The sequence below is a fragment of the Pteropus vampyrus genome, unplaced genomic scaffold, assembly GCF_000151845.1.
Source record: "Pteropus vampyrus isolate Shadow unplaced genomic scaffold, Pvam_2.0 Scaffold182, whole genome shotgun sequence".
Taxonomy (NCBI): domain Eukaryota; kingdom Metazoa; phylum Chordata; class Mammalia; order Chiroptera; family Pteropodidae; genus Pteropus; species Pteropus vampyrus.
Window position 1 is genome coordinate 2030744 of NW_011888963.1, and position 21804 is coordinate 2052547.

At 41.7% G+C, this 21804-nt stretch overlaps 1 pseudogene; it reads right to left on the minus strand.

Moving 5' to 3' along the window:
* Positions 1-2669: 2669 nt before the first annotated feature.
* On the minus strand, positions 2670-2788 carry LOC111746310 (annotated as a pseudogene).
* Between the last annotated feature and the right edge of the window lie 19016 nt (positions 2789-21804).

Below are 21804 nucleotides of genomic sequence, written 5' to 3' on the forward strand. Positions count from 1 at the left end.
AAATATCTTATATGTATTTTATTTCAATAATGGTCTTTTAGTAGCAAAATACCTGTCTTAATCAAATGAAAGCTATTTTTCAGTAATTGTCCTAAAAGCCAATTTCTTTTCTAGAAAAACATCCTTTTGAATCACAAATGGCTGAGCTAAACAGTGTTCTCAGAATATTAATGTGAGCTTAAGCCATTAAAATGTTATGATTAACCTTTTTAAAACCTAATTAAATTAAAATCATAATATGTGGAACAGTTTTACTGGAAGGTAAGGCTCTTTTTCAAAGAACCTATTCCAAGTCTCAAAGCTAACACCTTGAAGTGATGGTAGAAAGGAGGTTTTGCATGCAGACAAAGGGAGCCTGGCTTTGCACGTGCAGCGATTAACTTTTAGTTGTTGGTATTACAGTTAATTACTGTAGCATGCTAGAGGGCAGGGACAATTTACTTGCCTGATCACACCTAATAAGATGTATTTGCAGATGCCAGCATCTCCAGGACTTAATCAACAAACTATCAAGACAAATCAATGCCGTTAGGCCCCCTGTCCTTGTGATATCTTTTCCAAATAAAAAAGATAAAATCCAAGGGCAAGAGAGCTAAGGCTGTAGGTAACCTGCTCAAATGCATCCTTTAACTAGCATCAGACTTATCTCCCTCCCTGGGTGGCTGGAGCCACTGTGCAGGAGGGATGGTTCACCCTAAGGCCTGGTTCTATTGAGGGCAAAATTCAAGCCAGGCCCTAAAAGATTTCAAACTGGGCCCTGCCTACTTTATCTTGTGTGGGAAAAGATTGTCACCCTCAAGATATTGTACTCACCTCTCATTACACAAGGAATGAATTTCTTTCCCTTTATTTGATAATCTACACTTGGGTCCAGTGAATAAATTTTTTAAAGGAATTATCTGTGATACAGAAAAGACTGGCAAATTCCACAAAATAGCATACCCGAGTTTCAACCCTGTTTCTTTATGGGTCCCCAAAACAAGGATGTAGGATTGGCATTCATGCATAGGCACACAAAATAAAAAAGAGGCTGCTGTTACAAAGCCAGAGGGAATGGAGGGGTGCAGGTGACAGTAGTAGCCAGCCTGGGGCCACTGAAAGCTGAACTAAGATCGTCTTTGGCTCACGGGTTATCTGTTCTGAATAATGAAAGGTGACCATGATTAGCACGAACACCTAGATCTCTAGATAGTCCAGTCGTCTATTTATCCCTTCATTCACTCGACACATAAGTATTTGTCGAACACCTCCTCCATGCCAGGCATTGTAGTGAACGTGTTCCTGGCTCACTAAAAGTGAACAGTGAAACTGTGAGCTCTTGATACTTTGCACAGGTCCCATCTTGGGCAAAACTGCTTAAATGACAAAGCTGAGAATCTTCACTGACCTTCTGGCTTCCAAAAGATGGCACCACCCTAAGGTGATACACATCTCTTCCATTCATATTCTATTGGTGAGAACTAGTTATATTGCCACACCTATCTGCAACGAAGGCTGGGAAATGTCATCTTCATTCTATGCCCAGCTAAAATGTAGGGGTTCAATTAACAGTTGAAAGAAGGTGAAAACCAATATTACTGTCCTTGCAATAGTAAGATATTTGCTTTTCTAAAAAAAGGCTTTCGTGTCCTAATCAAACTGATGAGGCAAGAATTTAGGGCCTCCCCATAAACCAGAGAAATGGAGGGTTGCCCAGAATCCAAGAGCCATGCAGGAAAATTTCTCAACTGGAATTCGACCCTACTTCAAGGCATCACAGTTAGGTACAGGTCTCAGACCCCTAGAAGACTGACAGGTGAACCATGGAGGCATCATCATTCATGTAAACTTCAGAAAAGACAGTGCTCTGTCCTATTCAGGAACATGTGGACCTTTTTAAAGTTTGAAAATAAAGGCACATTCTGCAGAATTATCCCTGATTTACATTTTCCTAATAGAACATTTCTTCATATCAGGAAGGAAAACTTTTCTTCTACCCTCTTATGTTCAGTATTTTGGGGGCCTGCAAATTAAACTGACACAAGTCAGATCAGCAAGGTAGTTTATTCACTTACATATATGGGAGCTCACAAAGTGGCTCAAAGAAGTGGAAAGAAATTAGAGCTTAACTACATCTTAATAAAAGCAGGAGTTTGGGGTTTCAAGGGACAATAAATAGTGAGGAACGACTGAGAAATCTATGAGGAAACTAATGAAAGATAAGGTTTGTTTTACTAAGGTCTATTTATGCATCCAATGCTGACTTCTCATCTCCAGTAACAAGAGTTACTCTTTCCCCTGGTATGAGAAGCCTTCCTTAAAGGGGGTTTTATGAGAGCTGAACTTTTTTTTGGAAGGTTCTGCTTTTAGGCAGAAAAGGGGAGCACAGAAAAAGCCTCTTTCTGCATTTGTTGATTTTTCAAATGCCTTCAGTTCAAAATAATCCTTAGGTCACAATGGCATATTCTGGATCCTTTCATAGGTCATACCAAATTTTATATATTCAATTACTTTGAAAGAAAGAAGGAAGGAAGTATAAAAGGAAAGAAGAAGGGAAAGCAGGCACTGACTATGACAACATACTCTTCAGGAAATGTATGAATTTTATTTTTTTTACTTTTTAGGCGAGGCAACCCTTGGTTGACCTCACAGATTGGTCAGTTCACAATCCCTTATTTTTTTATTTTTTATGCCTACAGCACCTGGTCTTCCTAGGTGGTCTCCCATCCAAGTACTAACCATGCCCGACCCTGCTTAGCTTCCGAGATCAGACGGGATCAGGCTTGTTCAGGGTAGCATGGCCATAGACCAGGAAATGCATGAATTGAAAAAAAACATGTGTGCATTCTTAAAACTCAAAGTACATTTTTAACAAAACAATGTGTGGGGAAAGACTTAGTTACATTCCAAGTACAATTTTTAAGATTTCATATTCAGTGTCATCCATTCTCTGCCTGTTGTATCCTTGACCTGAACAAATTTCCATAAGCCTTGAATAATTTGACCTGTTTTTTGCTTACTATTGGACAAGTTTCCTAAAATTTGAGCAAGTGTTGAAGAAAAACTTGAAGAAAGTAAAGCCAGAGAGAAAAGGCATGACACTGGAAGAGAAGGTTTTTGCTGCACACAGAGCAGTTATCAGTGACCACATTAATGGTCTGAGATTAAGAAGAAATGTTTTAAGCATTTACATTCTCATATGATCTTCTAATTACCATGCTTCAGTTATGTTTTAGGAAATTGATTTGAGATTTGGAATTGCTGTGTAACAGTGTAATTTTCCCATTTCAAATAATAAAGAATGGGCTCTGGTTAGCATTTTTATGCAGAACATCTGATGTTTAGAAACAGATTGCTGATGTTAAGCAGGAGGTGCCTGTATTTTAGAAACTGGATAGGAAATAACGCACTGTAGCTCTGCATTGATTCAACATCCATTCAGCAAACTTTGAGTACAGTGAGCCAGGCATTGTTCTGAGGGCTGTGGCGATAACAGAAAGAAATCATCATCCCAGTCCTACAGAGCCTTTGGATAAGGATATGGTCAGAGGCTGAGACAGAACACATGGGGGCTGGGGGCGGAGGGTGAGGAGAGTGGTGGGGACTCTAATCCAGCCACAGGAGGCAGGGAGGGGTGAGTAAACGTTCTCACAATGGAAGGAGGAAAGAATGCCAGGCAGAGGGAATAACCTGTGCCAAAACTCAGAGACCAGAGATCAAGGCTGCTCAATCTGGCTGCGTCATTGACCCCCAGAGGACAAGAGAGCAGGTCCTCCCACGGCAACAACCCTACTGCACCCTGTGAAAGAAAATGAAAGTTCCATTTCCTTTTAGTAGCTCTGTCCTGACACCCATCTTCATCTTAAGCTGGAGGGAAAAAATGTGAATGGACTCGAAGACTTTATTTCTTCATCTACAAAATGAGATAATAAAGTTTCACCTTACAGAGTTATTGTGAGTATTAAATGGATTAACACATGTAAAGTGGTTAGACCAGTGCCTAGCACATTTTCAGTGCAATATATAAGCTATTATTATGAGCTAGAGGCCCTGTAAATGTGTCACGGCGAAGCCACAGGGCCCCTGAGCTCAGGCAGGGATATTAAGACCTGGGTTTTCTGCCTCTCCACTCCCCTCCTCTTCCCTCCCCTCTACATATCTCTCCTCTTCTCCCTTCTCTTCTACACAAGGCAAATGCATATTTTTGAACCATCCATTGGTACAATAAAACTGCATCCGGCATGAATCTTCCTTAAGCAAATTAAAGAATGCTCACCTGACTAGATGAGACTGAGCGAACAATTTAAATACCACCAGTCCACCACGCTTCTATCAAAGAGCACAGACCGCAAAACGAGCCCAGAAGAAAGGGTGATGTGTGCCGGCCCCTCCCGTGAGGCTGCTTTCCAGCCTCACCCAGTGTATCTTGAAGCACACTCCGCAGATGAGTGAAGGGATTCTCAAGCATAATTTTGACTACATGCAATTTTCACCTCCACGCGGTCTTTAGAACCCAAACCTTGTTAAAAAGGAGATACCCCACCACCTCCGTTGGTTTTGCACTGAGTACATTCTAATCAAATTAGAAATCTTTAAGGCTTTCTGAGAGCTGGTCTTTATCTTGAACAGTTTATATCACTCCTAAGCATAGCCTGAGGAGTAGGATTAATGCCTCCCAGACATGGAAAACCCCAGAGAGGGGCTGTGATTTACTTGCTGATTTACCCCTTTTCCCTCCCCCATACCCTGCCAAGGTAAAACTGGCTTTCTTCCTGCCTAAAGTACTGCTAAAAAGAGAATGAATCCAGACATTTGTCACATGGAAGTAACAGCAGGGCAGGCACAGAGCTCCAGAGCTTGAAAAATAAATACTCTCAACTCACAAGCCCACAAACCCAACGTCTCTCTCGAAGCTCAGACAGGTACATTCTCCCCACTGGGGCGTTTAATTTCAAAATCCAGTGCAATCCCTGTAAAACGAGAGCGATTTGCTCTGGCTGCTATGCACAATTTTCATCATCAGTCTCTGGTGGCTACAAAGTCGGGCTATCTTTTCCCACCTTTTCCTCGTCCTCCCCTATCCAGACACATATTCTGGGGAAATGATTTTTCTAGTGGCCTGTGGACGTCTGCCTGTGTTCGGAGGCATTGCCTGAACACCAAGTCCAGTAGATAGTCAGACATTGATAGAGAGCTGTGATCTCAAATTTCAGCTTGATTCTGTTTGTCTTCTTACTCCTGAAATCTGATCATCCCTTTTGTCTTTCAACCACAATTATATATTGAAAGATAACATGATGATGCCACAGCGTGCACAGACATATGGAACCGATTTTCAGAAAGCTCTAAATAGAAGGTGTAATTATTACAGCTGAAGGGTGGCACCTTTGGGGGCAAAAGGGGAAATATTATTTATAAAATGTTCTTGTCTTATTTTTACCTTGGTGCTCACATCTCATTTTCTAATACCTACAGAAATAAGTGTACACACACGCGCGCGCGCGCGTGCACAATATGTTAGAGATCCTTGGTCTTTGATTTTGTTCTTTTCAGCATATGAACAATTAGCCTCAATAGTCAAATAAACACCAGAAGAGCAGTTTTTTTCTTCCTCTGCTACTACTAAATACGAGAACAGAGATGAGCAAAACAGCATGAAACCTGAACCAGCTCATGCAGAAGGACTCAGGAGAACAGGATCTTCCAAATGGGAACTCCAGTTAGCTGCAGTGTTCTCAGCATCTTGTCACTGAAATTGTGCTTCCCAGAGGTGATCCCCGGTGGCCCAGCAGGCCCATCCAGTCAGTTGTCCACATCACTTATGGAAAAACCTGTCCTGTTGAATATTCGGAACAGAACTGACGATTTCGAAATGAGATTTGCCAACACAACCTCCTTTTCCCCGAATAGCAAGAATCAGCAGAATATTCCTATGAGTCCTCTCAATTTATTCTTCATTATAGGCCAGGGGGAAAGGAACTCAGCTAAGTGAGACCCCAAGCTGCACAACAGCGCCAACCTAATCCCATCCAAAGGAAAAAGAGTGGAGAGTGTGAACCGGGGACTCTTAAATGAGTGGGCAGAGACTGGGGGCAGCTTGGTTAGGCAGGGCGACGACGACGAGATCGAAGTCTCAAAGAGCCCAGCCTAATGAAGTGTGCGGGCTGTGGGGCCCAGGAGGTGACAACAACGTTCCAAGACAAAAGCTTTGGGTGACGTATCTGTCCACAGTGGAGCGTGTGTATGTATTGAGCACAGTGAAGTGTGTATGAGTCTTGATTTAGAAAGCAGGAAGGCAATGGGCTTTATTTTACATGAATAATACAGTTTAAATCAAACCTGCACTTCCGATTTCCTGCAGGCTTCCAGAAGGAAGGGCCTCTGATTCTGCATAAAATGCAGCCTCGGCCATGCACAGTGGCCTCACCTAGAACACTACTCACCCTCCATGCCCCTTTTGCCTCACAAGAGTGAGGCGTGGCATCACTGGCAACATTGAAAACGATTTCCTGGTTTGCTTGTTCACTTGCTCTTTCCTCTCTTTCCTGGAGAGATAACAGCAATGGGGCTTGCCTTCTGCTGGTTGGGGGTTGGGAGACCCTCTCCAAAGCTGAGAGGGGTCAAGGTGAAGCCTGAGGGAACGGAGTACAGAGATGGCTGTGTCAGACCTGCTCTGGCTGAGTCTTTGGGAATAGAGAGAAGAGCAAGTTGCTTAGTTTCTCCAGTGTCAGCCCAAATCCCTGGCCAGAGAGCAGTAAGGTTTAGGCAGATGACCACCCAGGAGAATGCATTTGGCTGGAAGAGCTCAGCATCTATAAGAGGCAGGAAGACATTCAAATCAAGCCTGAGTCAGAGAACCCCTAACGTCAATGGAGCCCCCAAATATATATATTGAGGGATGCTATGTTCAAGGCCCTGCAAACACAAAAATCAACAAGACACAATTATGCCCTCAAAGACCAGGTGGTAAATGGAAAGAGCATAGGTTTTTGAAGTCATCCTGATCTTGATTCTATCATTTATAAATTGTGAGGCCTTAACCAAACCACTTTGGATCTCTATAAAATAGGAGTAAAAACACTTGCAACCCAGTATTTCTGAAAGGATTAGAGATAATGTATATTAAGCACTTCTGCCAGGGCATGGTAGACCTAGATAAACAGTAACAGCATTATTAGCGGTGGAGAACCTGAGACTTGCAAGCCACTGACAATGGAGCAAGGGAATAAGACTGAGCAAACATATCAGATTCGGAACCAGAGCAAAGTGAACTTAATGTGATGAACCAAGGAGAGTAAAAAGGGAATGCATCACAGAGAAGCTGATTCAGCTACTTCTGAAACAGGGACAGGCAATGACTCCTACCCCAGGCCAATTTCATGGGCGTGTGACCTGAGAAGTTGCACAGGGCCCCACAGCTAGAAGGAGTTTGTGTTTAGTTTAGTACTCTGTTGTTGTCATCTTGAAATTCTTAATAATTTTTTAACAAAGGGCCTCACATCTTTATTTTTTAACTGAGTCCTGCAAACTATGTAGCCAGCCCTGCTCCTACTTACTGAGACTAATGGGATTTTATTTAACTGTGTCCTCTGAGGCAGCCCGCCCCCTTCTCACAGGCCTCCTGAGCTGGTCAGACCCCAGATGCCCTCTGATACCCCGGTTTGTGGGCATACTAGGCACGCCAGGTTTTCCTTCTCAACTCCAGATCCTAATCCACATGATCTACCCCAGCTTCTCTGTGGATAACTGAGTGGATGATATATCTGTGCCAGCTCTCCATATAGAAGGAAATGCTCCCCTCCATGAAATCCCCTTCCAGGGTTCCAGAATTCTGACAAAGACCCTCTCTATGTCCAGCCCGGTCCACCCGCCCTTTCATTCAACCAACATTTATGGACCACTCAGTTGGGCTGAACTAACCTTGTCTTCTTGGCCATGGCAAATCCCACTTAGAACTGACAGGTGCTTGGCTAAACAGACAATATTCCCCAGCACCTAAAGTAAGATCAATCTTTGGGCAATTTGACCTGGGAAACGAGAAGAGCAAGCACATTCTTGGAGTAGGCATGAGAATGTGGGGTTCAGGCTGTGTTCTCCGCGGCTCCGGCAGCTGCGCAAGGCAGTTGAATGAGATGCTGCAAACCCTGTCATGTTTTCCTGTGTGCTATTAAGAAGTGTCCTGCTCACTATGAGTTGTATTACAGTGAAGTGTTCTGAATCCCTGGGCATGATCCTCTAGAATATCACTACCATGGTTAGAGTGGGGTCTCTGCCACCTTTGGCCTAGACTCACTTTCCCTGAGGGGAAAGGGTGTGGGGGTGTCCAAAGAGCCCTGATATTCACAGGCACGGGAGCAGCAAGAATGTGAAGATACCTTGAAGAAAGTGATCTGCAGAGTGGCCAGATGGAGGGTAGAGGGCACAGGGGTGAGATGGGGGATCCTACTGACTAACCTCTCTTCTCTCCCTTTGTGAAGAGTCTTACCTCTGCAAGCAGCCAAACACTCAAAGGCGAGAAGCTCCAAGAAGCTGATCTATAGGGTGTGCCAAAAAAAGATGTCTCATTCATCAAAATCAGTGAACTGTAAGCCATGAGCAGTGAAAGTAAAAATAGCTACATCCATCTCAGGAGAAGGGAGAACAGAAATAGTGAGAGAAGGGCCTATTCATTCCAAATCAGCTCTGAGCCAGGGGTTTTGGGCATTTTTTTTAAAAAATCCATGCCCCCTCACAATAAATGTGAAAACCTCTCGCTCTGAGTTGTAGACATTTCAAGTAAATTAAGTCAATACATTGTAACATTTAGATCTAGAGAACAAAATTACAACCAAGGAGAAGCATATTTAATTCCATGCAAGGAAATGAGTTCTAAGAATTAAGGCTATACTACCTGGAATGTTCAAGTTTATCATTGCTAAGATGTATGGTGAGTAAGTTTCCTTTCAATGGAAGAATTAAAACAGAAGTTGTGTGATCGTCTGTCAGAGCTGTCATGTGAAGAGTTTCTGTGATGGAAGGGAGGCGATGCTAGATGATTTAAGGTCTTTTCCATGACTCACATGTTCAGGGGAATGATTTTACGAGCATGATGTCCTACGTGGACACAAAGTTCCTGACTTGCTGAGCCATGTAGACAATGCGGGGTGCCAAGTGTCTGGAACGTGCACCTATCTGATCACTTACATCAGCCTGACTTGGTACCTGTTGACACCTACACAGCCATTTGTCCGTCTCACATGATGTTCATCACGTACAATTTGTAAGTCATCAAAGCAACAGGCAGGCTGTGTTCCAAATTATTTCTATTTAGAAAATGTTAGTTGCACATGATTGTATTATTGATTGTTTTTAGTCTTGGTTTGGGTCATGGAAAAATTGAAGGTGAATTAGATCATCAAAGTTACCAGCACAAACAGCTTTGCAATAGAAAGGCTCTTCCCCCAAATTAAAACTCTCACAACACAGTTCCTCCAGGGTGACTACTTAAACCACCCAAAGTCTCCCTTTTCTACTCTTAAAAGTTAACAAGATTTGCCAGAACTTTATCACACAACTATTGTCAAGTAGCCATAAGTTACTTTCACTTACGAAACCTTATTTGACTAAAACTACTGAACATGTGGTTTTGGGTCTGGAATTCAAGACCTGACTGCTTTCTCTTCGATTGACTTCATCTTGTTAGGATAACAGGGCACTCAACACTCATGTGGTTAACTGATCTTAGATAATAATTATTTCCAAAGGGTTCTATGAGAGTTAGGAAGTGCTTGCTATACCTCCAACAGGGCTCTAAGTAGACATTGAAGTTATAAGGAGCATACGCTATGAGTAATAAAGACTCTTAGTGGAGAAAAAATATTGAATGGAAGATGAGGAATCTAAGCTACCAGAGAACAGAGCAAATACAGAGAGGATATGTCTGAGTTGTGTTAATGGCAGAGCTCTAAGATGAAGATCCATGGACACTTCTTACTAAAGCACAGTGTTATAAGCAAGTCAGAAGGGTTGATAATCTGGGGAACATATTTATCCATGAGAGTAGATCATATGTTAAGGCATGAACACAGCTGCAGGCAGCAGGAGGACACCAAGCAGTCAGCAGACAGTGTACAGAGAATGTGGGGGCTGATGAAGGTGAAGACAGAATTAGTGCCCAGGGTAATATGTGGGATCTAGCTAAGTAGCAGAAAAATGGGAACAGACGACATGGGTGATTCAGAAGAGCTTTATGGAAGGCAGAAGGCAAGAGTCATAAAGGGGGACACAATGCTAGTCATAGGCAAACTCCTGGCCTGGTGGAAAAGGGATCAAGGAGAGGTGCGATGACAGAAGAAAGGCAGGAACCTAGTGGAAGCACAAGATTCCAGCAGGACTAGCAGAAGATGACCTCTTCTTTTTTTAAATTATATCAGTTTCAAGTGTACAACAGTGATTAGACATTTATATAACTTACAGAGTGATCACTTTGACAAATCTAGTACGCATCTGACATCATACATAGTTATTACAATATTATTGACTATATTCCTTATGCTATACTTTACATCTCCATTACTATTTGTAACTACCAATTTGTTACTTCTTTGTCCCTTCTTTTTCACCCACCGTTCTAACTCCCCTCATATCTGGTAAACATCAAAATGCCTTCTGTACCTATGAGTTTGTTTCTGTTTTGCTTGTTCATTTATTTTGTTTTTTAGATTCCACATATAAATGAACTAATATAGCGTTTGTCTTACTATGACTTACTCCACTCAGCACACTATCCTCTAGGTCCATCCATGTTGTTGCAGATGGCAAGATTTCATTCCTTTTCATGGCTTAGTATTCCATTGTATATATGTACCACCTGTTCTTTATCCATTCATCCATTGATGGACACCCGGGTTGCCTCCATATCTTGGCTATTGTAAATAATGCTGCAATGAACATATGGAACATATGCACAGTTTCCTTCAAAGTAGTGTTTAGGGCTTCTTTAGATAAATACCGAGAAGTGGGATTAGTGAGTCTTTCTTTGTCTCCTGTTATAGCCTTTGTTTTAAAGTCTATTTTGTCTGGTATAAGTATTGCTATCCCAGCTTTTTTTCTCCCCATTTTTATGAAATATTTTTCCATCCCTTTACTTTCAGTCTGTGTGTCTTTCTATCTGAAATGAGTCTCTCGTAGGCAGCAAATATAAGGATCTTGTTTTCTTATCCATTCAGCCACCCTGTCTTTTGATTGGAGCATTTAACCCATTTATATTTAAAGTAATTATTGATAGATATGTAGTTATTATTATTTTATTATTCATGATTTTTTATCTATGTTTTTTTATCTTTTTTTTCCTTCTTCTTAAAGAAGTATTATGTTAAACATTTCTTATATTACTGGTTTGGCTGTAATGAACTCCTTTAGCTTTTTCTTATCTGGGAATCTCTTTATCTGTCCTTCTGTTGTAGGTAACTGCTTTTCTCTTGCTGCTTTTAAGATTCTCTCTTTGCCTTTAAACTGGCATTTTAATTATGATGTGTCTTGGTGTGGACCTCTTTGGGTTCATCTTATTTGGGACTCTGTGTACTTCTTGGGCTTGTATGTCTAGTTCCTTCACCAGGTTAGGGAAGTTTTCTGTCATTATTTCTTCAAATAGGTACTCTCTCTCCTCTCCTTCTGGTACCCCTGTGACACAAATGTTTGTATGCCTGATGTTGTCCCAGAGGCCCCTTACACTATTTTCATGTTTTTTTGGATTCTTTTTTCTTGTTGCTGTTCTGATTGGGTGTTTTCTGTTACCTTGTCTTCTAAATTTCTAATTCAAGTCTCTGCTTCATCTAATCCACTGCTGATTCCCTCTAATGTATTCTTTTTTCAGTTATTGTATTCTTCATTTCTGACTGGTTCTTTTTATGTTTTCTACCTGCATTTTTATGTTTTGTTTTGTTTTGTTTTGTGTTTTTTATATTTCCTATCTCTTTGTTGATGTTCTCACTGAGATCATGGAGCATCCTTATAACCAGTGTTTTGAACTCTACATCTGGTAAAGTGCTTGTCTCCATTTTATTTATTTCTTTTTCTGAAGCTTTGTCCTTTCATTTGGGTTATGTTTCCTGTTTCCCCATTTTGGCTGCCTCCCTGTGTATGTTTCTATGTATTAGGTAGAACTGCTATGTCTCCCAGTCTTAGTAGAGTGGCCTTACATAGTAAGTGGCCTTGGGGCCCAGGGGCACAGGGTCTCTGGTTGCCTAAGCTGGGTGCTGAAGGTGTGTCCCTTGCGTGTGTTGTGTATGCCTTCCTGTTGTAGTTGAGCTTTTGTTGTTGTTCGCATGCCCAGAGGGACAGCTCAACAAAGGAACAATGGCTTCTACCAGCACTTCTGTCTGGGAGAAAGCTGCTCCTCCAACCCTCTCCCTGAAGCCAGACAATTCAGTTCCTCCCTGTATGTCCTTGGTGCCTTTCCAGCTGCTGCCCCAGAGTTGGAGCTCAGAGCAAGTCAGTCTGTCATCAAGTAAGTCTATGTACAAGCCCTGTAAGAGGGCATCTGAGACTCCAGTTACCCTTTGTTTTACTCAGCCACAATCTCCACCGGTTTTCACAGCCAGAAGTTGTAGGGACTTCTCTCCCTTGCACTTCCTTGCACTGGAACCCTAGGCTAGGGGCTGGGACCCCTCACCCTTCAGGGTCCTCTAAAGCCTAAATTTCCCTCCTGACACTTAACTGCCACACATGGGTGTAGGACCAGTCCATTCTGCATCTTTTCCCATCCTACCAGTCTCAATGTGGCTTCTTCTGTATGTCCTTAGTTATAAGATTTCTGTTCAGCTGGACCTCAGGTGATTCTCAAAGATGGTAGTTCTATAGTTTAGTTGTAATACTGATGTGGTCATGAGAGAAGGCAAGCATGCCATTTACCTACTCTACCATCTTGATTAGAAGGTAAAAACTTAGTGGAAGCACCAGATTCCTGCAGAACTGGCAGCAGATTGCCTCTTCTAAGAGTCTTTTTTTGTCCCTTCTCATTGGTTCCAGAATGAAGAGCATGCTGAGCCTGCAGGTGACTGTGTGGTGGAGGGATGGGAAAAGTGAAGAGAGAGGTGGTGGGAAGGTTAATGGACCCCCTAAGTGCAGAAGCAAGGTCTCAGTAGGGCCTGGGACAAGAAACCTATTTAGGGAACCGACCTTTGCAGGTATTAGAAGACTCTGGATGGGAATTTGAACCTGAATCTCTAGGGGGTCAAGGCAGTACCTCTCATTATTCAAGCCTATGTTTGCTGAATGTGCAAACATTCACAAGTATGGATCCGTAAAATGATTAAAAAGAGCAAAGCTCCTATAGGGAAAACATGCTATTAATCTTGAAAGTTCTCTCATTTTTTTATGGCTGCTCTTCTCCAATAAAACATGACATTGTGGTTTTGTTTATTTTAGCATATCACAGTTTTGATAAAGCCTCAAATTCTTACACCAGATATAGTCTTCAATGTCAAAAGGGCATCCAAAGAAATGTTTCCTAATGAAAGATTTATCTTTTATCTGACAGTGATGATTTAGTTAGTGTTGATCTCTTCATCCTCTTTTCCATTTAAAAAAAAAAAAAGTTGAACAAAATTACATTTCTTGGAATAACAGCTTCCTTTTAAAACCTGACTGCTTTGTCATTACCTCTGCAATCTCCCTTGGAGATCATGTGCTATTCATTTTCTTGCTGACTCCAATTTGCCTTTTGATATTTTTCTTTGGTCTGTTCAAACAGTCCCCCAATTGCCTAGCTCATCAGAGTGAGGCCTTAGCTCGAGCAAGAGCCCACTGACATGGCGTGTCACCCACGGTGTGTCACCCAGCATTCTGTCAGCTCTGTTGTCCCTTCGTGTACTGTGGAAGAGCTTTGAACATGGTCTAAGCTCTTCTCATTAAAGCTTTCTCTAGCTCTTATCCCTGTGACATCTTTTATCTACATATCATCTCAGAGGCTGCAGCTTCATAATCCTTGAAAAAAAAAAAAGTATCTATTGAGTCTTTTAAAAAAAAGGAAAACTTGAGAAAAGGAAAGGCCAGAAATATGACAAAATGACCTGTGGACCTTCAGGGCCCCATGTACAGCTGTGAAGGGGTTCTCTGCATGAGGGGGCCTGGTTGAGGGGCGAGGAAACCTGAAATTCAGCCCACATAGAGCTGCGTGTGCCCAGAGACTGCTTTTCCCACTTTGCACCAAAGTGCCATCTGAGTTGACAGCATCTCTGGCTTCTTAGTGGGTAGCTTTTTCCAGATGTTGAGTTGGGCCGATGGGTGGTTGTATTGTTGTTTTTTTCTAATCGTGTTGAATTATTGCTGTTTTCTTCTTTAGTTATTTCTCCTTTAATTTCATCTCTGTGATTTCATCTCTGCTGTCACCCATGGTAAGTTCAGCAGTCCCTGGCACAGCCAAGGTTTAGAAGAAGCATTGCACATACAAGAACTCTCACTCATCTCTCCTTGCCTCTCCTCTTACACAATCCCTCAAAAAAGAAACTTCTTTCCATCTGTGTTTAATCAGAGGTATGGATCCAAGTGCGTCAACTTAATCCTTACTCAGTTTTGAATACCTGATCACATCCCAGCTCATTAGTGACAAGAAAGCTGAGTCATCAAGCATGGCTTCCACTCCAGGACAGGGGTTTGTATTTGCACAAGGTCCAGGATCCATACACATATTTAGTTGCCTTTTTTCTTTTCTTTTGTGTTTTATTGATCTCAGGAAGAACTGAAGGCTTGTTGTAAAAGGGTGGGAATCAGCTCAACATACTAATTTATGTATTATTTATGCACTTAAAGAAGTCTAGATTCCTAGCAATAAAGAAAAATGAATTAATGCAATAAAACTGCCATTGCATACAATTCCAACACTAAGATCCTATCGCACAGGAACTACAAAATGTCATGGGGGAGGAATGGGATACTGGAAGCAACCAGGAATTTAAGATCAGACAGCACCATCTCCACATGAGACCGAGAGCAAGTTCCAAGACCTCTCTAGGCTTCAGTCTGTTCATCTCTAAAATGGACAGAAATATTGACTCTCAGGATTGTTGTAATAACTAAATGGAAGAAGTAATAGATAAATTTCAAAGTGGTTACAATACCAATTGTAGGCATTCTATGCAAGGAGGGGCACATGCTCACCTCCTAGATTTCTTATCACAAAACAGTCTCTTTCCTGACCGAAAGCTCATGACAGCACTAAAGGCCTCTCCCATCTTTACTCCAATAAGACATAAGAAAGACCTGCTCCATTAATCCAGAGAAGCACTCTCTCCTCTGTCCTCCTTCCTTCCTCTCCTCCCTCCTAAAAATGAAAATCATCCACCGAACAATAAGTCCAATATTTTTCCTAACAACAGCCTCAAAGCAATATCCAGTCTTCCTTTCACACTTGACAAGGAGAGCCCTGGTCTCCAGGCAGCCCACTCTCACCCTGGTTTCTTTCTGCTGCCCAAGTGTATGTTGAATCTGATTGTCAACAGCCTGAGATAGCCATCCGCCCTACACGAATCCAGTACCTGGTCCTCTGATGGAGAATAGTCAACTTTGACATCAAGTTCAGCTAAGGATGCCCACCTTCAACATGAGTTTCTAAGACAGGATCTCCTAGCTGATGTCTTTTCTCTCCCTCTACACCCATTCACCAGATATCAGAGTGCTCAGGAGTTCTCTAGCAGAATTAGTTTATGTGGCAAGAACCCTGACCCTTTTAGTTCCCTGATATCTACACTCTCAGAGGGCAAGCAGATTTTTTTTTCAGCTTTGAAATTCAATGGATCTCGTAATAATGAGGCTATTTCTCAAAGGAGACCATCTTGATTTTCTTCAGAGATCTAATCCCTCATTTCCACCGCCAGTTCCCCTTCCATCCCCTTCCACTTCCCTGTGTCTACCCTATCCTCTCCCCTCCCCTCGCATCCCTTACCCAAAAAGGACAAAGCTACCTCCCAAGTCTCACCACAGGAAGTATATCTCTTATGCAAAACACAAGTTAAATCTTCAGTGAGACATTTTACTACAAATACATTTATTGAAAGCTTATTATATATGACAAACACTGTGCTGACACTTTACATCTCTTATCTCCTTTAATTCCCGCAACCTCTTGGTATAGGTATCATAATCTCTATTTTAAGAATGAGAAATTGAGACTCTAGGAGACTAAATAAGACATCCAAGGACATATAAGTTATAGGTAGCAGAGCATAAATTTGAGCCCCTATCAGATTCCACTGCTCCTTAGAGCCCCCATCCCCCCAGCATTCACTTCTAATCTACTGTTCTCTATATTTGACAAGTACATTCTCTGCCAGGAATTCTTAGCAATTCCTAGCACTTCTCATAAAGTAACTCATGTCATCCTCACAGAAATCCTATGAGGTAGGTATCATTATTTATCTCCATTTTACAGATGCAGAAATTGAGACATAGTAACTTCAAGTAACTTGCTTAAGGTCCTACAGCTGGTGAGTGGCAGGACAGCGATGCAAACCCAGGTAGTCTGAGGCCCTTTAGGCTGTTTGGCTCCTACCTAGCCTAGCTCCTCACAGAGAGAATTCTTTCTCTCCCAGAACCCTTCTCCCAGCCAAGAGATGGCAGTGTTGGTGGAAGAGGGTAAGGGTGGGTAGGATAGGGACTGTCATGCCTACATGATCTAAGTATGGGATTTCATCAAGTGCCCTGTTCTAAGAAGATGGCTCTTGTGGTCAGCAGGACCAGGGAGGGGCTAAAGCCAGGGCCACCACCTTGTGTCTGATGTTCTTGCAGCCCCTGCCACAAATGCTTCCCCACCCCTGACTGTCATCGTGTCCAGATCTTCCCTTAATGATCAGACATCACCATCAAGCATGGTGAATCCTGCGCCCTTTTCTGGGACTGAGAGTCACCTGTTAAAATGCAAATGCCTCTGGGAGCTGTACCTCTTCAAATACACCTCAGCAGACACCCAGCCTTCCTTTTGCTGTTCTCCTTTCAGCTGTCCCAGTGTGCCAAGCCCAGAAAACATCTCTCCCTGGCTGGTGGGTGGTCTGACCTCTGGTGTGGAGCCAGGAACCCTAACCAAACATTCAGGAAAGAGGGCAACACAGGGAGCTGGTCTCTGAGCCAAGGCTGACTTGCTAAGATTGGGGATTGTTAGAAACAAACAAGCTCTCAGGGAGAGGTGAACCATGGGCCGAGATCACAGGAGTCTCTCCAACCCCACAGGGCAGCATGGCGTGCACATCCGCAGTGGACCTATTGGAGCCTGTGTTCCCTCCGAGCCACGCTTTGCACAACATGACAAACACTGCTTACTGGGAACCCCTATGACCGTCTGACTAAGGAGGGCTTTTCCTCTGATCTTGGACACTATGCTCAGCTGCTACCCAGGGAAAGCTAGGAGAGCAGGGAGGTAATGACCCTGAAGTAGACAGAACCAATGAGGGATGAAAGTTGGTGAATCAATACCAGCTCCCTTGCGTCTCATTGGGATAACTCTAGGGAAGTCCTACACCATCTCCCACATTCTTCCACAAGACTGAGCTCCAGGCACCTTCGGTGGTAACTCATATTCACACAACACTCACTGGCTTCCTTTCTTTCCTGTCCCTTCCTCAATCCTCCACTGCAGATTCCTAGGGTAACCCCCTGAATAAACTATGTGAACTCAAATCCTTGTCTTGGGATCTGTTCAGGGGACATGACTTTGAATATTTCATTTTACTCCGAATTTTCCTTCTACATTGTGTTTGACTTCTTGGCTAGTTTGGGGTTGTTTTGCCACAATTCATTCTTGAATGTCATGTACTTTGCATGGGTATGTATGCAATTCTGTGATACATGGGATGACACATGGAAGTAGACTATGGAAATATAGGTATAAAGAAACACTGACAGAAAACACTATCATCTTTAAAACAAGCTTAACCCTGATCATTTCTATCAAGTTCCATACTGGCTCTTGCTAATGAGTCAATGAATAATTATTGAGCACCTATATGTGTAGAATACTCTGCTAGGCACTGTGGATGATACAAAACACAAAACACAGTTTTACTCTCTAGAAGTTTATACATAATTGAGGTAACAAAACCTGTGTACCCAAAAATAACTCATAAAGGTGGAATGTAATAAATGCCAGTAAAATGCCATATGAGTTTAAATTTCAAGGAACAACAGAATAAGTTTAATTTCTGGATATCTCATGAAAGAGTTCAGAAAGAATTTCATTCCTTTTTCTAACTGCAAAGCAAATAGGTTTCCATAAAGGAGTACTGGTCAATTCTTCAATTCAAGGAGAAGCATCAGTATCAGAGCTGAATTCAGATGAAACACGTGAATGCCGGGAATGCATTTCTCTCAGAGGCATTGGAAAATACCTCACCACTCTGTCAGGGTATCTGACCTCAGAATCTCCAGCATGTTTAATAATATTAAGCATGTATTAGTTTATTAGAGGTCCCCTATTAACAAACCAACATGTTATCTAGGAATTAACCTGATTCTAGGGGTTAGCACCAATGATCCCAGAATCCTTGAATCTCAGAGCTAGAAAGAACCTACCAGAACTTCCACATCTCCCGCTGGTGGTCATCCAGCTTGACCGCCTCCAGGAACCTAAAGCTCACTCCCTGCAGTATCCCATTTCTCCGTGGGAGATCCTAAGTGGTACAAAATTCTTCCTCCAGTAGCGAAAGTTCTGTTGGAGTCATGGAGAAAGGCAGTTTGGGAGCCCTAGTCAGTCCCCTAGGATGCCAGGATGACAAAGCTTTTACAAAGAGAGATGAAAGCCACCATAAACATCCAGGAAGACAGAAAACTTACTCCCAGCTAGGTGAAGGTAAAGGCCATGTGCCCCTATCCCCGGCATGGGTCAGTGCTGGAGTGGAATGGTATCCCTCAAGTCTTCTCAAGAACTTGCTTTTTTGTCCTCAATATGGTGTTATAAGGTTCTGTGGGCCCAAATGGCTTGAAAACACTTGAAGGCCCAACATTCTGAGATGAGCTAAAAGAGCTCTAATCACTTCAGGGTGTGCTAGGGCAGGGACCTCAGAAAGAGCAGATTAAAAAAGGCAACAGCAGAAAGTAATAGGAGCAACCTTGGACCTTTTGAGAAAGAAAGTTGTTCAGTGGGGTTGAAATTCCCAAGAAGAAAGTGAGTGAGCGTCCAGAGTCAAGCCTGCACCCACAAGCATTAGTTGAGCACCTACTATGAGCTTGCTACATTGACTAAAACACTTGGTCCTTGCCCTTAAGGTGTTCAGGCTATGTTCCTTTCACCCAAGCCTTTGATTGCCTCCAGGCAGTTACACTTAAAATAATCCAAAATTGCAACATGTTTCTCTTGTTTTAAGATTTAATCTCTTAAACAATAGCAAAAAGAAAAAAAGAAGAAAAGAGCAAATGATAATATGTTAAAAGTCCATATTCCACCATGTAAAATTGATGATTTGCCTGCTGTCTCTTTTCTCATGAGCCTCATCCCCCACCATCTTCACTCTCACCCCTGACCTCCATCCCCAGAAAATCATAGCAATAACTTTACATATGTATTTCAGTCTACATTTTCCTACAATTTCGCATTCATCATCTTTTATTTTTCACTCCTCGTTTAAAAGTTTCACTTTCTATTTTATTCTTTCAGTGGTTACTCTTTAGAATTTAGAATACATACCTAACTGTATATCTTTGCAACTAAATCTAGAGTTATTTGATATATGTATTCTACCTCCCAAATTTTAATTTGCTTTAACTTCCCCCGCAAATTAATCCAGTCTCAACCCTTTGTGGTTTTTATTACCAGAATTTTAGTTCTATTTTGCTTTTAATCATATACATAAATTATTGTTTTGCTCTTGCACCCCGTACCTTCCTTCCAGATTTGCTTGCATTCCTGACTTAGGACATCCTTTATTAGTTCCTCCTGCCTGTGGGTGGTAAATGTTCCAAGTTATTTTATGTTTAAAAATATCCTTATTTTGCCCTCACCCTTAAAAATATTATTTGACTGGTGTTATATAGTCTATACCTTACTTTTAAATATTTCAGCAGAGATAGCTTGACATGTATCTATGACTGTATGCTGGCTTTAATCTATGGTATGGTTGGTTTGATTAGAAGTACCCTAATCAATAATAAACACTCCAGAGTGGTTAATTAGAATTCGAAAGATCCTATTCAGGACTCGCTCCACAGAGGCAACTTTTGTGAGCCCTGCAAATACTGCTATCTAAAACCACATACAGAGCATGTTAGCAAAATTTTATAGGAAGATTTTTCCATTGTTGAAGTAATTGGTGGTCAAGCAATGGGACTGGTTAGAAACACTGCGTAGACACCTCCTCCACTCCTGCATCAATAGGGTAGAGAACTGGGTCAGCCCGACATCTTACCTTCCTACAAAGCAGTGGAGCTCCTTTTTGACCTGTGTTCCACCATTTAATAGAGGACTCTGTCATTTGATCAAACAGGAAGGTCGGCTAATCCTGCTTCTAGAATATTATTATATATGCCTTAAGAGACTATCTTATGTAAGGTATTAGTAGAAATGCCTAAAGGATGCAGAACTAGAATTTCCTTTACCTTATAAGGAAAAGATTTGTGCATCCTTACCAGAAATGTTTGTGAGTGTGGCAGAATTTGGTCTGAGACTTGGTTTAATTATAATATCTCACCCAGAGACAATATTATACACAAGGGACCTTACTCGCCAATAAGCACTGGAGGCCACCAAAGTTTATCAAAAGAATAAAGCAGCGATTGAATAGGTCTTAACAGCTGAATGTGAAATTCTAGGTTCAGAGAGTTTCAAAGTAATAGCCATCATCTCCTGGCATCTCCTTATGAGAAGTCTACTGTCAATCTGATGGTCATTGACTTGTAGGTGGATTTTAGAATATTATGTTCTGCCATTCTATCACAATAAAATCTACTGAATAATTTTTTTTAATCCTTCTTGGCATTCTGAATTTATGTTTCTAGAATATTATGTCTTCTTATTTAGAAAACACGTGGCCATTGCTTCTTTTAATCTTAGCTTTTCTTTATTTTCTCTATTCTTTGCTTGTAGAGTTTCTATTTGATATAAGTTAGAGTTTCTCATTATATCTTCCATGTCTCCGAATTTCTGTCTATTGCTATCTCTTGATTTCTGTGTACTGCATATGGAAAATTATGCCACTTCTGTCTTCCAAATCACTCATTCTTTCTTTATATCAAAACTATTCTATAACCCATCTAATGAGCTTTTTATTTTAATGACCCCTTCATTTTTAAGATTTTTGCATGGTTCCTTTTAATTTGACTTTGAATAATTTATTATCTTACAGCATTTTTATATGTTTCATGTAGGAGTAGGGTCTCTTAGCATGTGCTCAATTTTTAATTTGCCCCTTCGACTCAGAACTCATCACATTAATTCTTCGGTGGAACTGGGAGTACGACGGTAGAAATGTGAGGAAGGCGTCCAGAACCCATTTGCAGTTAGAAAGTCCAGAACCACGAGAGGGACAACAGCAAAGCAGGAATCTGAAAGATTTCGTCTGCATGGAGAAACCATTTTACAGCCACTTTACAATTATATCGGGCTCTCTAATAATCAGTTTTCAAATTCATGGGTAGAGCCTGGCTTTGAATCTCCTAACTCTTGAGAGAAAACTGTGCCAAAAAGCAGAGGTGTTTGATCCTGTGAGAGATAGTTATTAAGGGACTATCTGATGCAAATAAATCAGCAAACGCTAAGCAGCTGGATACCTGATACCAGGGCAAGCTCCCAGAGACTTAGAGTCCAGCTGGCAGAGAAACTGCTAATTGGAAATAGACAATCATGGGGTTTTTTTAAGCAAACTA